The sequence below is a fragment of the Phodopus roborovskii genome, unplaced genomic scaffold (genome assembly GCF_943737965.1).
Source record: "Phodopus roborovskii unplaced genomic scaffold, PHOROB, whole genome shotgun sequence".
Lineage (NCBI taxonomy): Eukaryota > Metazoa > Chordata > Mammalia > Rodentia > Cricetidae > Phodopus > Phodopus roborovskii.
This window is the reverse complement of record NW_026126459.1, coordinates 7995612-8008191: the sequence shown is the minus strand read 5'-3', so window position 1 is coordinate 8008191 and position 12580 is coordinate 7995612. Positions and strand designations below refer to the sequence as shown.

At 46.9% G+C, this 12580-nt stretch overlaps 1 protein-coding gene across 1 annotated transcript in view; it reads right to left on the bottom strand.

Annotated features, from left to right (window-relative positions):
- The window catches only part of Mpped1 (metallophosphoesterase domain containing 1), a 66758-nt gene that overhangs the window by 19425 nt on the left and 34753 nt on the right, over positions 1 to 12580 (bottom strand). The window lies entirely within an intron of this gene.

The window sequence follows — 12580 nt, the reverse complement described above, 5'->3', positions numbered from 1 at the left end:
GTTCATGCCAACAATCAAGTTACAAAAAACAAGCCAGGTGGTGGCGGCACACACCTTTGATCCCAGCACTCAGGAGGCAGAGGTAGGTGGATCTCTGAGTTCGAGACCAGCCTGGTCTAAAAAGTGAGTTCCAGATAGCCAGGACTACACAGAGAAATCCTGTGTCAAAAAAACAATAAATAAACAAATAGATGGATAAATAAATAAAAATTTTAAAGTTACAAAAAAAAAGGATAATAGCCTTGAAGTGACTGGGCATTGCCCACCTACAAACCACCCACCCCCTCAGCCCAGAAGATGCCATTCACCCTGCCCTCACTCTATGCCCAGGATTCACACTGCTCAGCCCTCTGCCTCAGCTGCTGTGCTCAGGAAGCTGTGATGGCTCTGGAAGTCCTAGCTTAGATAAAACATGAAATGTTGGGCTGTGGAGATAACTTAGCTGATGAAGTGTTTGCTTTGCCAGAACCCATGTTGTTGTGTTATTTTTAAAACCAGGTCTGGTAGCACACACATGTAATCTGAGTCCTGGAGAAGTAGAGAAAGGTGGGTCCCTCCCTGCACTCACTGGCTTGCTGACCTAGCCCACCTGATGGACTCCAAGTCAATGACACATCCTGTCTAAAAAATCCAGGCAGAAAGTGCCAGAAGAATGACTTGGAGACTGACCTCTGCCCCCCCACACACACACACACATTCCCAGAAGAACCAAGTTTGGTCTGCTGCCTGTCTTCTCAGTAGCCCACACTAGGGATCTTGAATCAGATTCAACAACCATGTTGAGACTCAACTGCCATGTTCATTCTGGGAAGAAGCCTGACCCCAACTCAGGTGACAGCCAGGACAGACAGGTCAAGCTTACCGCCTTATGACATGTGACACAGTGTGATGCCATGCAGTCGCCACTGCCAGGCAAGATTGAAAGGTAAAAATTTTGGGGGACACGGGAATGAGAAGGAGCCCCTCACCCACCGAGTCTGCTTGCAGTTTCTCTACAGCTGAGGATCAAGGTTGCCAACATAGTAAGTGTTCCTTTCACATAGAGACACTTCAAATCATATTCAAGTGGCAGCGATCTGTGCTCAAAGCCCATGCATGTGACCTGAAATATGCCATCATTTCTTTCCCAATGTGACCTGCAGTTTCCTGGGAATCTTACTAACAAGGCAATTAACTGTTTCCAGTGAAAACAACTCTAACTCCCTATGTAACCCTTGTAACCCAGGGCTTTACCTTATCAACCATAATCCTATCTATTTACTGTATTTCAGAAACCACCCTCAGAATACAGAGAGAGAGAGAGAAAGAGAGAGAGGGGGAGAGAGAAAGAGAGAAAGAGAGAGAGAGACTTAGAAACCTTTGGAGATATAACTTCAAAAGCTACTAAATGATATACATGACTAACATAAGGACAGTAAGCTCAACTTGCTCTCTCTCCCTCCCCTCCCTCTCCCCCACCCTTTTCTTTCTCTCCCTCACTTCCCCCACCTGGCACATACCCATTCCTGGGGTACAGTAACACGCAATATCTTTTTCCCAAGTTACACCCCCCATCAACACCTGTACTTCAAACTCAAAATTTCTTCTAGGGGCTGTATCAGTTAAAAATGTTTCTGTCCTTCCAGGGAAGCCAGTGCTGCCGTCCCCAGCACCCACATCTGGAGGCTCACAGCAGCCTCTGACTTCAGCCCCAGTGGACCGATGCCCTCTGCCAGCCTCTGTAGTTGCTGCACTCGCATGCACATAGACACAATTTTAATCTCCTAATAAACCCTGTCTCTGCTCTTCACTGACTTGTCCTGAAGGTCTTTCCTGTAACTTTGTCTGGCATGAACTCTCCAGCCACCCCCCCTGACATAACACATTCTAACTGCACTGAAACAGAACAGCCTAGAAGTCAGTGTCACACTTTCCCAAGCTCGCCCAGCTGAGACCAGCTCAGCCTCATGCCTGACAGTCAAGGCAAAACGCTGTGAACAGCCACTCATTCTCTGCCTGGACAGGGCAGTGTGGCAGTAGGGGGACCCAGAGGTGTACGAATCCCCAATCTGCATACTGATTTGGTACCCCACACCTGCTTATCAACTCTGGGATACCATGACAAGAGGGCAGGTACAAATCCACAGCTCAGTTCCACCATTAACCCCCTGTGAGTCTTAGCACCCCACCGTGCCTCGGTTTCCTCACACCTGAGTTGGAAACAGGAACACATTGAATGGAAATGGACAAAGACACTTGATACTCAAAAGGAAAAGGAAATCAACTCCTTTGAGCCATAACATAATAGAAGCCACAAGTCCCATTTCTCTCCCGCCCTGCCCAGATATATTTAGCTTGGTACAACTTTGTTTTTGATTGAATGTGTTACCAGAAATAAAAATTTGAGAGCTTCCCAATAAAACTTCACTTGTTCATTGTTTTGTTATTATTACTACTTATTGTTATTAATGTGTGGTGATCCTGTTTCTCTCATGAAGTGCTGTGTAACCCTTAGACAGGATGAAAACACCCATTTTATGCACCCTCCCCCCACCAGTCCTATCATCTCACACAGTTCAACACACTCATTTCAAGGTGTGGTCATAGGCATTTGGACTTTAGAGCCTTACAATACTGTGCCCTGGCCTGGGGGTTTCCGGTTGAAGCTGTGGGAGATAGGAGCCTCATCCTGAGGTTTACTACAACCTAACCCTTGGTGGAAAGCCCAAGAATCAGGGGTGTGAACATGTTAGCTCTGCCCATCTCTGTTCCTAGCATTGGTCTGGTGAGCAAAGCCACCTGCAATACTGTAGCTGAGTGATGCACAGGTGGCTGGCTGCCAGAGCTGGGGACTGAGTGGGCGGAGTGGCAGGGAGGAGCAGTACAGACCACCCATCCCTGGAGCCCACCATGGGCAGTTGCCCTGGTGTCATCAAAATCTTGATTCCCCACAGAGCCATCCAAGGTAAATGTCATCCAATGTACTCCATATCTGAAGGCCTTGGAGCTGAAGCTGAAGATGGAGGCACCCCATGGTTTAGGTGCTGGGGTGATGTTACAGCATTGACCAGCTCGGTACCTCTGAGTCACTGACTCCTAGTCCTTCAAAGCCACCAGACCCTCAGTCAGCCTGGGAGCCTCATCAGCCCTTCCCCAAGCATAGGACAAGGACTGGACCATGTGACATGGGGAAGGAAGGACAGGGTGCCTACCACTGGCTGCCTACCTCCCTGCCTCACCCTGGCTTCCACTTCTCACCACCCACCCATCTTACTTCCAGTGCTGGTGAAGCTGGGGGTAGAGCCACACTAATGGATTTCTGTCATGTCTCTACCTGAGGGTGCTACTTAAGCAAATCAGCAAATTACACCAACTGCACAATTCCATTTGCTTCTGCAGTGGTGACTCCCTGGAGGATGGGTGTACAAGAAGCTGTCAGCTCCCCTCAGGAGTTTCCACCAGCAGACAAGGAGAGCTGAGGAACATAGTCTCCAGTGCCCAAGGCCAGGCAGCAGGCTGGAGCTGTGCCTTCCCAGGGAGACAGGTTAAAATATCCATTCCCTTCAACAAGATGTGGGTCAGGCAGTGCCCTGTCCCTGAGATGGAGGCCTGGCCATGAGTGGATCTGCCTGGGTGGTCAGCTGGACTTTACAGTTCACTAGCTGCCTGTGACCTCCACAGACTTTTCTTCCCTCCTGACATCTGAGGAAAATGGTTTGCCTTGCCTAAGCATAAGACAGTCAACAACAGAGTGACTGAAAAACATGGAGGGCAGCAAACACCTAGCTCTCATGTGACAGCATAGAGGTACATTCTGAGCCATCATCATGCTACCTTGTCTGTCAACAGATGGTAGGTGCCTGGGTGGGTAAGTAGGAGGAAGGGTGAGTGGATGGATGGATGGATGGATGGATGGATGGATGGATGGATGGACGGACGGATGGGCAAATGGATGACCAGATAAATGAGTGTGTGGGTAGTTGGAGGGTGAATGAGTAGGTAGATTGATAATTGGGTGGATAGTCAATGGATGGCTTACACATTCGGTCAGGTTCAGGGTGACAGACAAGTCCAAATGCCTTTTATTTTCCCCAGTCTTCCTCAGCCCAGAGGAAGCTGAAGCTTTGGCCATCCTTTTCAAATGCATGCTAGACTAAGAGCCCATATTCTACATTGAAGCTGAACTCTGCTAGAAGCCTGAGTCCAGGCCTTCTGTGCTGCAGCCCCTGGAAGGTGTTTATCTAAGGCCCCAAAGATGACAAGAGCAGTTTAGTGACCTGCAGAGGTCCATGCCCTCTGTGGAACAGAGCAGAAAGCTAAGCCTCAGAGAGGATATAGAGTTGCTGAAGGTCACACAGTGAGACAGTGGAGAACTAGGGCTTTAACCCTGGCCACCTGCTGTGGGTTTCTTAGTGGGTAAAGAGATTATGAACTGTCAATCAGGAGAGCAGATGAGAGTGACGTGTGATTTTTCCCCCCTTTTCATTTGCCAAATGGATGGAGTTCAAGAGCATCCACACAAAGCTTCTGGGGACAGCCAGGTTGGGGTGCATAGAACTGCTGGGGGACCCCTGTGGGAACCTCTTTCTAAGTCCTGACACTAATCTCCCTCTGACGATGTTACCATTCTTCACTGCTAACATGTCCCATCCCACCAGAAGCACTGCCTCCACATGGCATGATCTCCATACTCAACAAGAGGCACACATATTTCTGCACCATCAGTACTGGTTCCGGAATGGCACATTGCGCCCGGCAGGGTTTTAGTGTGCTCTAAACACAATGACAATCAGGAAAATGCCCGCTTACTGCTTTTTTCCTGCCCATTCCCTGTCTCACAGAACACAGCAGAGGGGGAGTGGGATAAGAGACAGTGTAACGATCTCTGATTGCATTTTTAGTGTGTAGCTAACAGTTCTGTGTTTAAACGCTTGCCAATGTCTGGGAGATTCAAGTTAGCAGACGGCTTAGCGTGGCACACAGTCTAGGGGAAGACTAGGAAAAAAAAAGCTAGCTCTGGAGTCAGCAGCAAGCTGCCAGAGACCACCAAGTCACAGGGCACACACACAGGGTAGACTATGTGGGCCAGAGATGTAAGGAGGAGGGAATCCCATTTGTAACCTGGACGAGCAGGAGAGCATGGGGCAGGGCATGGGGTCACAGGATATGCCTGCAGCACTGTAGTGACCTCTCTGGGCCAGGTACCAGGATTAGCAATGTATATCTGATGTATTTTGACATCCTTTGCAAGCAAGAGCCACAGTCCCCTGCATGCAGAGGAAGGCAGTAAGGCAGGGTACCAGGCTGCAGAGCACAATCCCATCTCTATCTCCCACTGGCTGGCTGGCCATAAAGGGGCCTAAAGCACCCTCAACAGTAACCTGGATGTTCACTAAGCTGATGAAGTCAAAGTTCTCCTCACCCAATACTTGTTCTATCAGCCATATAAGACAGGAAGTGCAAAGGGGGAGGGGCACTGAGGTGCTTAACTGCAAGAAAAACACCCTGCCACTCCAGAACCCACAGGGAAGCTCAGAAGATGAAGTAGAAATGTGGACAAGGACCTCAATAGTGGTTCACTCCATGTGGACCACACAGGCACGTGAACAGACTACAGGCCACCAGTTTAGTGTCTGGGTAACCAGGGCAAGTGAAAAGAGGTCCCAGCTGAGAGCCCCACAAAGAGGCTGTGGGCTGTGGTGTGTTTGGTTTGCCTGTAGAAGGCGGTTGCTACCCTGGCAAGTCCAGCCCCTACAGCCAGTGAGATTCCAAGGTAGCACAGCACAGCAGAAAAGCCGAACCCACACCACACATCCTGGACTTCAGCTGACTGTATCTCATCTTGGGGTTCTCTGGAGAATTCAGTACTGCAATCCTCTATACAGCCCAGAAATGAGAGCCAAGACAGTGGAGGTTAAAACGGAGGCTCCAAAAAGTCCCAGCATTACCCAGGGCATGCAGTGTCTCAGGACCCACACCCAGTCTCAGCTTCCCGCCACACAGACCTAGCTGCAGATGGACATGTGCTGGCACAGCAGGCGCTCTTCAAGACTGAAGGCTGGCCCTCCTGCGCGATCAATGGCTCCTGTGGGCCCTGTGTGGGATGCTCCTGGAACCACTGTGCCACACTGGTGCCCATATTTAAAAGGCAAATGCGGATTTTCTTCTGTTCCACACTAATAGCCCAAATGTTTAACTTTCCAACATTTGTTTTTCCTGGGAAATGTTTTTCAAACAGGGACATTCAGTCCTAACTGTCTTCTGAAACTATGTGTCTGGTGCTACCACAGTGTGGACCATGGCAGGATGAAGGCTGCCTATGCTTCTACACCCCTACATAATGAGGCTCCCCACAGATGAAAGGAGTCTGGGGCCCCCTGTATCCTCAGAAGTCATGATCTGGCAGAACATATGTGCCTGTCGTGGCCTTAAGAGGGCTAGTGTCCTCACTGGGTCCCCTATCGCTATGGTAAAGCACAGACTAAAAGCAATTGGGGATGGGGGTGAGGGTTATCTAGCTTATGTATCCAGGGTCACAGTTCACTGAGGAAAGCCAAGGCAGGAATTCAAGCAGAAACCTGGAGGCAAGTACCGAAGCAGAGGCCATGGAGGATGCTGCTGACGCTTGTTCTCATGGCTTGCTCAACCTGCTTTCTTATACAACCCTAGACGACCCGCCCAGGGGTGGCACCTCCCACATCTGTCATAAATCAAGAAAATGCACCACAGGCTTTCTCATAGACCAGTCTAGTGGGGGCATTTTTCTCTACTGAGGTTCCCCATTTCCAAATGTATCAAATCAATAAAAAACTAACCAGCAAAGATGGTGACAGTGGCACTCGTGTGAGGCTGTGGTGGCCTCCCTGTCCTGCCCTGACTTCCCATCCAAGTGGACATCTCACCTCTGGGTCACCTGTATATTCTGATCCATGCACCTCAGACCCCCTTTCCTTCCAGCCCTCTTTCTAATTCATGCTGTGTCCATCAGCCAAGTGCTGCTCCTTCCAAGATGTCTCCTTCCCTGTGCAAGCCCTCTCCAACCCTTCCTGGGAATGGGCTTCCACAGGCAGGCACACTCCTTCAGAGACTGTCCCTGGCCCACACTTCTCTACATGCCCAGTGCAGGGTTTAGTATCAAGTAAGTACCCCGATACACATACCCCAAATGAATATGGTATCACTGTCCCCAAACAACAGATAACAAGATCCAGTGAGGTCAGATGAAACTGAAAAACTTTCTCTAGTTCCAAGGACATTCCAAAAGGTCAAATGGTGGCCACAGATGGTGAGCACCATGGCTAACATGTGCTTGGTCATTCTGGTGGCAGGCTGGAAACCATACTGGTTTCCATTCTGTGGGTAGACATGAAGAGCCCAAGATATGACATTTCATGTGAAGCCAGCACTGTGAGGCTATGGAGAAGCCAGGACTCAGAAAGAAGAATCAGTTCAGTTCCACAACTATCCCAGAGCCTCTGTTCCCCCAAATGTTGCACTAAAGATAAAACAAAGGTCCTGAACCCCCAAGAACCTCCCCCAGCTCCCTGAGACCCTCCAGGCAGGTGTATAGGTAGAGGCAGGCCAACTGGAAGGACCAAAAGCCCTGTCCATAGGCCAGAGTACCTGGTGCACTCATGTTACTCTCTGCTGATGGCTGACACTCCCTGAGCTCCGCAAAGCTCAACCAAGGATAAAAGACAGGTCTTGTAAGCACAGATGTCTGAAAGCTACAAAGATGCACAAGCAGACCACCTGGGCTGAGCCAAGGAAACTGCACAGAGAGCAGGAAGCTGGGAGCTGTTAACAAGCTGTGACCACAGCCCTGGAGAGCTGACCTCAGACCTGAATGGGGCAAGGTAAGGAGAGAGTTAAGGGAGATGCCAGGATGATGGCTCTGATGGTCCTCACCTAGTCCAAGGCAGGCACAGGCCTCTCTCCAGAGAAGCAAACAAGAAAAGAAGGCTTCCAGGGACATTTTAAGCTCTCAGTGAGACAAAGCCCAGGGTGGAGCTTTGGTACCCAGGAACCACTCAGTGTGTGTGTCCCTGTGCTGAGGGTGATGCTAATGGGCTGTAGCATCGCCCCCCCCCCACACACACACACACTCAAACCAACAAGACAGCTGCTTTGGGAAAAGCAAGATGCTGCACAATACACATCCAACCAGCCCAAGAAGGGCACATAGGCCCCATTTCTAAAGCACCATTGCTAGTTATAAGAGATGTTAAAGAGATATCTGAAATTGGAATATCTGAAGCAGCAGTTCCCAGTTGTGCCTTAAAGACACAAGAACTTCCTATGGCTCAGGAGACATTCTGGAAGAGGGACAGAAAGATCATAAGGGCCAGGGCATTAGGGAGTTTGCTGTGAGATTGTGTCTCCTAGTAATATCAGAAGCTATAACCATGAAGTCTCACCAATACGGCTGCCCAAACATGAGCTGAACAAGGATGACAAAATGGACATGCCACACTGGACGAGGAAAGCCCATGAAGCTTCCACTCTACACAAAGCTAAAGGCAACTGAGGAAAGCTCGGAGCAGGACAGGTGGCCCTTCTCACCCAATTGTTTTTCCAGTGCTAAACAGTCAGCCCTAAAACACATACACACATGGTTATATTTAGGAATATATATGGACACACATAAATGCATGCAATAAAAATTAGTGAAAAGAGGCATGAATTTGAAGGAGAGTAGGGGTGGGTAAGTGGGAGGATCTGGAGGGAGGAAAGGAGAGGGGACAGAAATGCTGTAATCAAATTATAATCTCAAAACTAAAAGGATAAATAAAAGGTTCTTTAAAGCAAAAGCTGGGATTAGGCATCAGGAAGGGGAGCCCCTTCAGGGACCACTGCCTAGGTCACAAGCCTTGGGGGATTCTGACACTACCAGAGAGCAAACTCCATTTCAATTAAATAAAAAGAAGTTCATCATCCACTCTGTAACTTCATCCACAGACTGACTTCTCACCTGCTTTGCCTGTTGTTCAAAAGCCAGAATGAAAACTGGGCATGGTGGTACACACCTATATTTCAGGAGTCAGATGCAGGAGGATCAGAAGTTCAAGGCCATCCTCAGCTACATAGGGAGTTTGGGGCCAGCCTACACAGGATGGTTGGTCGTAATTGTCAACATGACGCAATCTAGAATTGTGAGGTTGGCCTGTGGGCAAGTCTGTGGGTGATTACCTTGCTCACATAAATTGAGGTGGTAATACCTGCCCACCATGGGTGGCACCATTCCTTAGGAAGCTGCATGGGAGTGAAGAAAGTGCACCGAGTAGAAGACATACATGAGAAGACATACATGCCTGTGCTCCTGATGGGATGGGATGGGATGTGACTGGATGCTTCAAGTTTCTGTCTTGACTTCCCCTTGAGGGAGTGTAACCTGAAATTATAAGCCCAAAGCGGGGAGGGGTCTAGCTGAAGTTGCTTTGGTCAGGGTATTTTACCACATCTACAGAAAACAAAACTAAAGCACTTGGCTACATGAGACCATCTCAAAAATAAAACAAAAGAAAGCACAACTAAAGCTGTGTCACAGACTGATGTCCAGATACATGAAACATGAACCTGCACTGGCTGGTTCCTCGGTGGTTCTGAGGGTTGAGCATTGGGATTGCTCTGAATAGGCTCAAAGGTGGGTCTGGCAATCACTAGAGACAGCCTTTTTTTTTTTTTTTTTTTTTAGATCTATCTAGTGTTGTGGGTTAAGTACTTATAGATACAAACTTCCCTCTTAGAACTAGCTTTCCTGGGCTTGGAAGATGGCTCAGCCAGTAAAAAGCTCATACAAGCCTAAATACCTGAGTTTAATCACTAGAGTCCATGTTAAAGAAGAAAAAAAAGAAGAAGAAGAAAAAAAACAAAAAACAAAAAGGAAGAAGAAGGAAAAACTTTGGGCATATTGGTGCATGGAAAGGCAGAGTAGGGAGGATATTGGGCTTGATGGCCTAACTAGCAAGCTGCAGGCCAGTTTCAAAAAAGTAGTTGATAGCTCCTGAGAGCAATACCCAAGATTGGCCTCTGGCCTACACACCACACACACCACACACACACACACACACACACACACACACACACACACACACACACACACACACACACACACCACACACACACACACACACCACACACATACACACACACACACACACACCACACACATACACACACACACATACACACACACACACACCTGCCAGTGTTCAGCAGGTTCTGGTTGGTTGTATCTCTGCTGCAATCTGACTCTAGGGGTTCTCATTTCTCCTGATTTCTCCAACGACCATGGTCATTCTAACACTTCTCTGCTCTCTGGGTGACTTCCATCCCTTCTCTTGCTACTGGGTTCCAGTTTCTTTCCATTGTGTTCTGATGCGAGATGCCATTTTATATTCAATATCTAAGATGATGGCTTTACAGTAAAATATGACCTGTTTTGGAATAATGTTCCTTTAGCAGATTAAAAGAATATGTCCTCTGGCTTTGAGTGGAATATCCCATCAATGTCTTTTAGGTCAATTTGATCTACAACATAATTTAACTCTTCTGTCTTTTTGTTGAATGCTGGTCTAGGTCATGCTTCTCCAGGTCTAAGAGAATTAAGAAAAAAGCCCAAGACCAAAATCACCAAGAAAAGAAATTATAAATATCAGAAAAGAAATAAACAGTGACTAAAAGAACAATACAAGGAATCAAGGAATTTGTTCTTTGCAAAGATGAGTATCATGGGTCTATTAAGAAATATTTTTCAGAAATTACATTAGAAGATATGAAAAAATCTGAGATACATATGAAGTTCCAAAATTGAACCAATGGGATTAAAAACTCCTAAAAAGAGGGATAATAAGCAATGAGATTGAAACTGCTATTTTTGAAAGTCTCTCAATAAAGAAAAGTCAGGACTTGGTGAATTCACTGTCGAATCCCACTCACCCTTTAAAGACAGTGAGTACTGGTGGGCCTCAAACTCCTCCAGACGACAGAAAGGGATGGGATGCTTCCAGCTCGATCCAGGAAAGCAGCGCTGCCGTGGTATCTGTGGTGGTCTGAGTAGGAGCGGCCCCCATAGGCTCGTATATCTGAATGCCCAGTCATTAAGGAGTGTCACTCCTTGAGAAAGATTGCAAAGTGGCCTTGTTAAAGGTAGTAGGTCACTGGGAGTGGGCTTTGAGGTTTCAGAAGCCTAAGCCAGCCCCAGCTGGCTAAGGATCCAGATGCAGAACCCTCAGCTCCTTCTCTAGCAACATGTCTGCCTGCAGGCTGCCATGCTCCCAGACATGATGATAGTGGACTAGACCTCTGAAATTGGAAGCAAATCCCCAATCAAATGTTTTCCTTTATAAGAATTGCTGTGGTCAAGGTGTCTCTTCAAAGCAATAGAATACTGACTAAGACAGTGCCCAAGCTGGATACAAGCAAAACAATAAAGGAAAACTATAGACCAATATCTTCAAAGATGCAAAAATTCTCAATAAAACACTTTTCAAATTGAACCCAAGAGCACATTAAGATCATGGACCATGACCAAGGTGATTTGTTCCAGCAGTGCAAGGATGGTTCAACACATACAAATGAGTTATTTGCATATGACACAACACAGAGAGATTCAAGGACAAAGATCACATGACCATGTCAACTGCAGAAAAGGCTTTTTGACAAAATTGAATACCCCCTTATGATAAAAGCTCAGAGGGAGCTAAATAAGAAGAATCATATTTCAACATAGCCAAAGACATAAGCCAATAAGTGAAAACAGAACACATATTTCCTTGAAAACCATGGAGGATCAAGACAAGGGTACCCACTCCTACCATTCCTACTTACTATAGAACTTGAAGTTTTAGCCAGACCACTCAATCAAGAAGAAAAAAATGAAAGGGCTAAAAATAGGAAACAAGCAAGTCATGTTATCTGTTTGGAGTTGATATCCACTGCACCAAGGGGAACCTAAATACTCCACCAGGAGACTCTTAAAACTGATGAACAAATCCAGAAAGCCAGCAGGACATAAAATCAACTTGCAAAAATCAGTAACTGAAGCTAGCAAGCAGGCTCAGTGGGTAAAGGCACTTGCTGCCAAGTCTTACAAACTGCCCTCTGACCTCCACATATGCGCCATGGTACACACACACAAATAAATACATCTAAAAGTAGTTTTAATCAGTAACTTTTCTATAAACCAATAGTAAATACATGTGCTGAGGAAAATAACAGGAAACAATCTTGTTCAATAACCTCAACAAAATACCTATGGAAAACCAAAATGTACATATGAAAGAAATATCTCAACAATGAAATCTAAAAAAGCAAGAAATTGAAGAGGACCAAGAGGACGGAAAGACTCCCATATTCATGGACTAGGAGAATTAATATTGTTTAAATGGCCATATAACCAACTGCTATCTACAGATTCAATGTAATTCTCATCAAAATTCCAATGTCATTTCTTCCATGTGTCTATGGGTGTGTTCACATGTGTAGGTTCACATGTATCTGTGTGCATGTAGTTGCCAGAGGCTGATGTTGAGTGTCTTCCTTGATCACTCTCCATCTTATATATTGAGGCAGAGTCTCTCATTTGAACCTAGAGCTCACT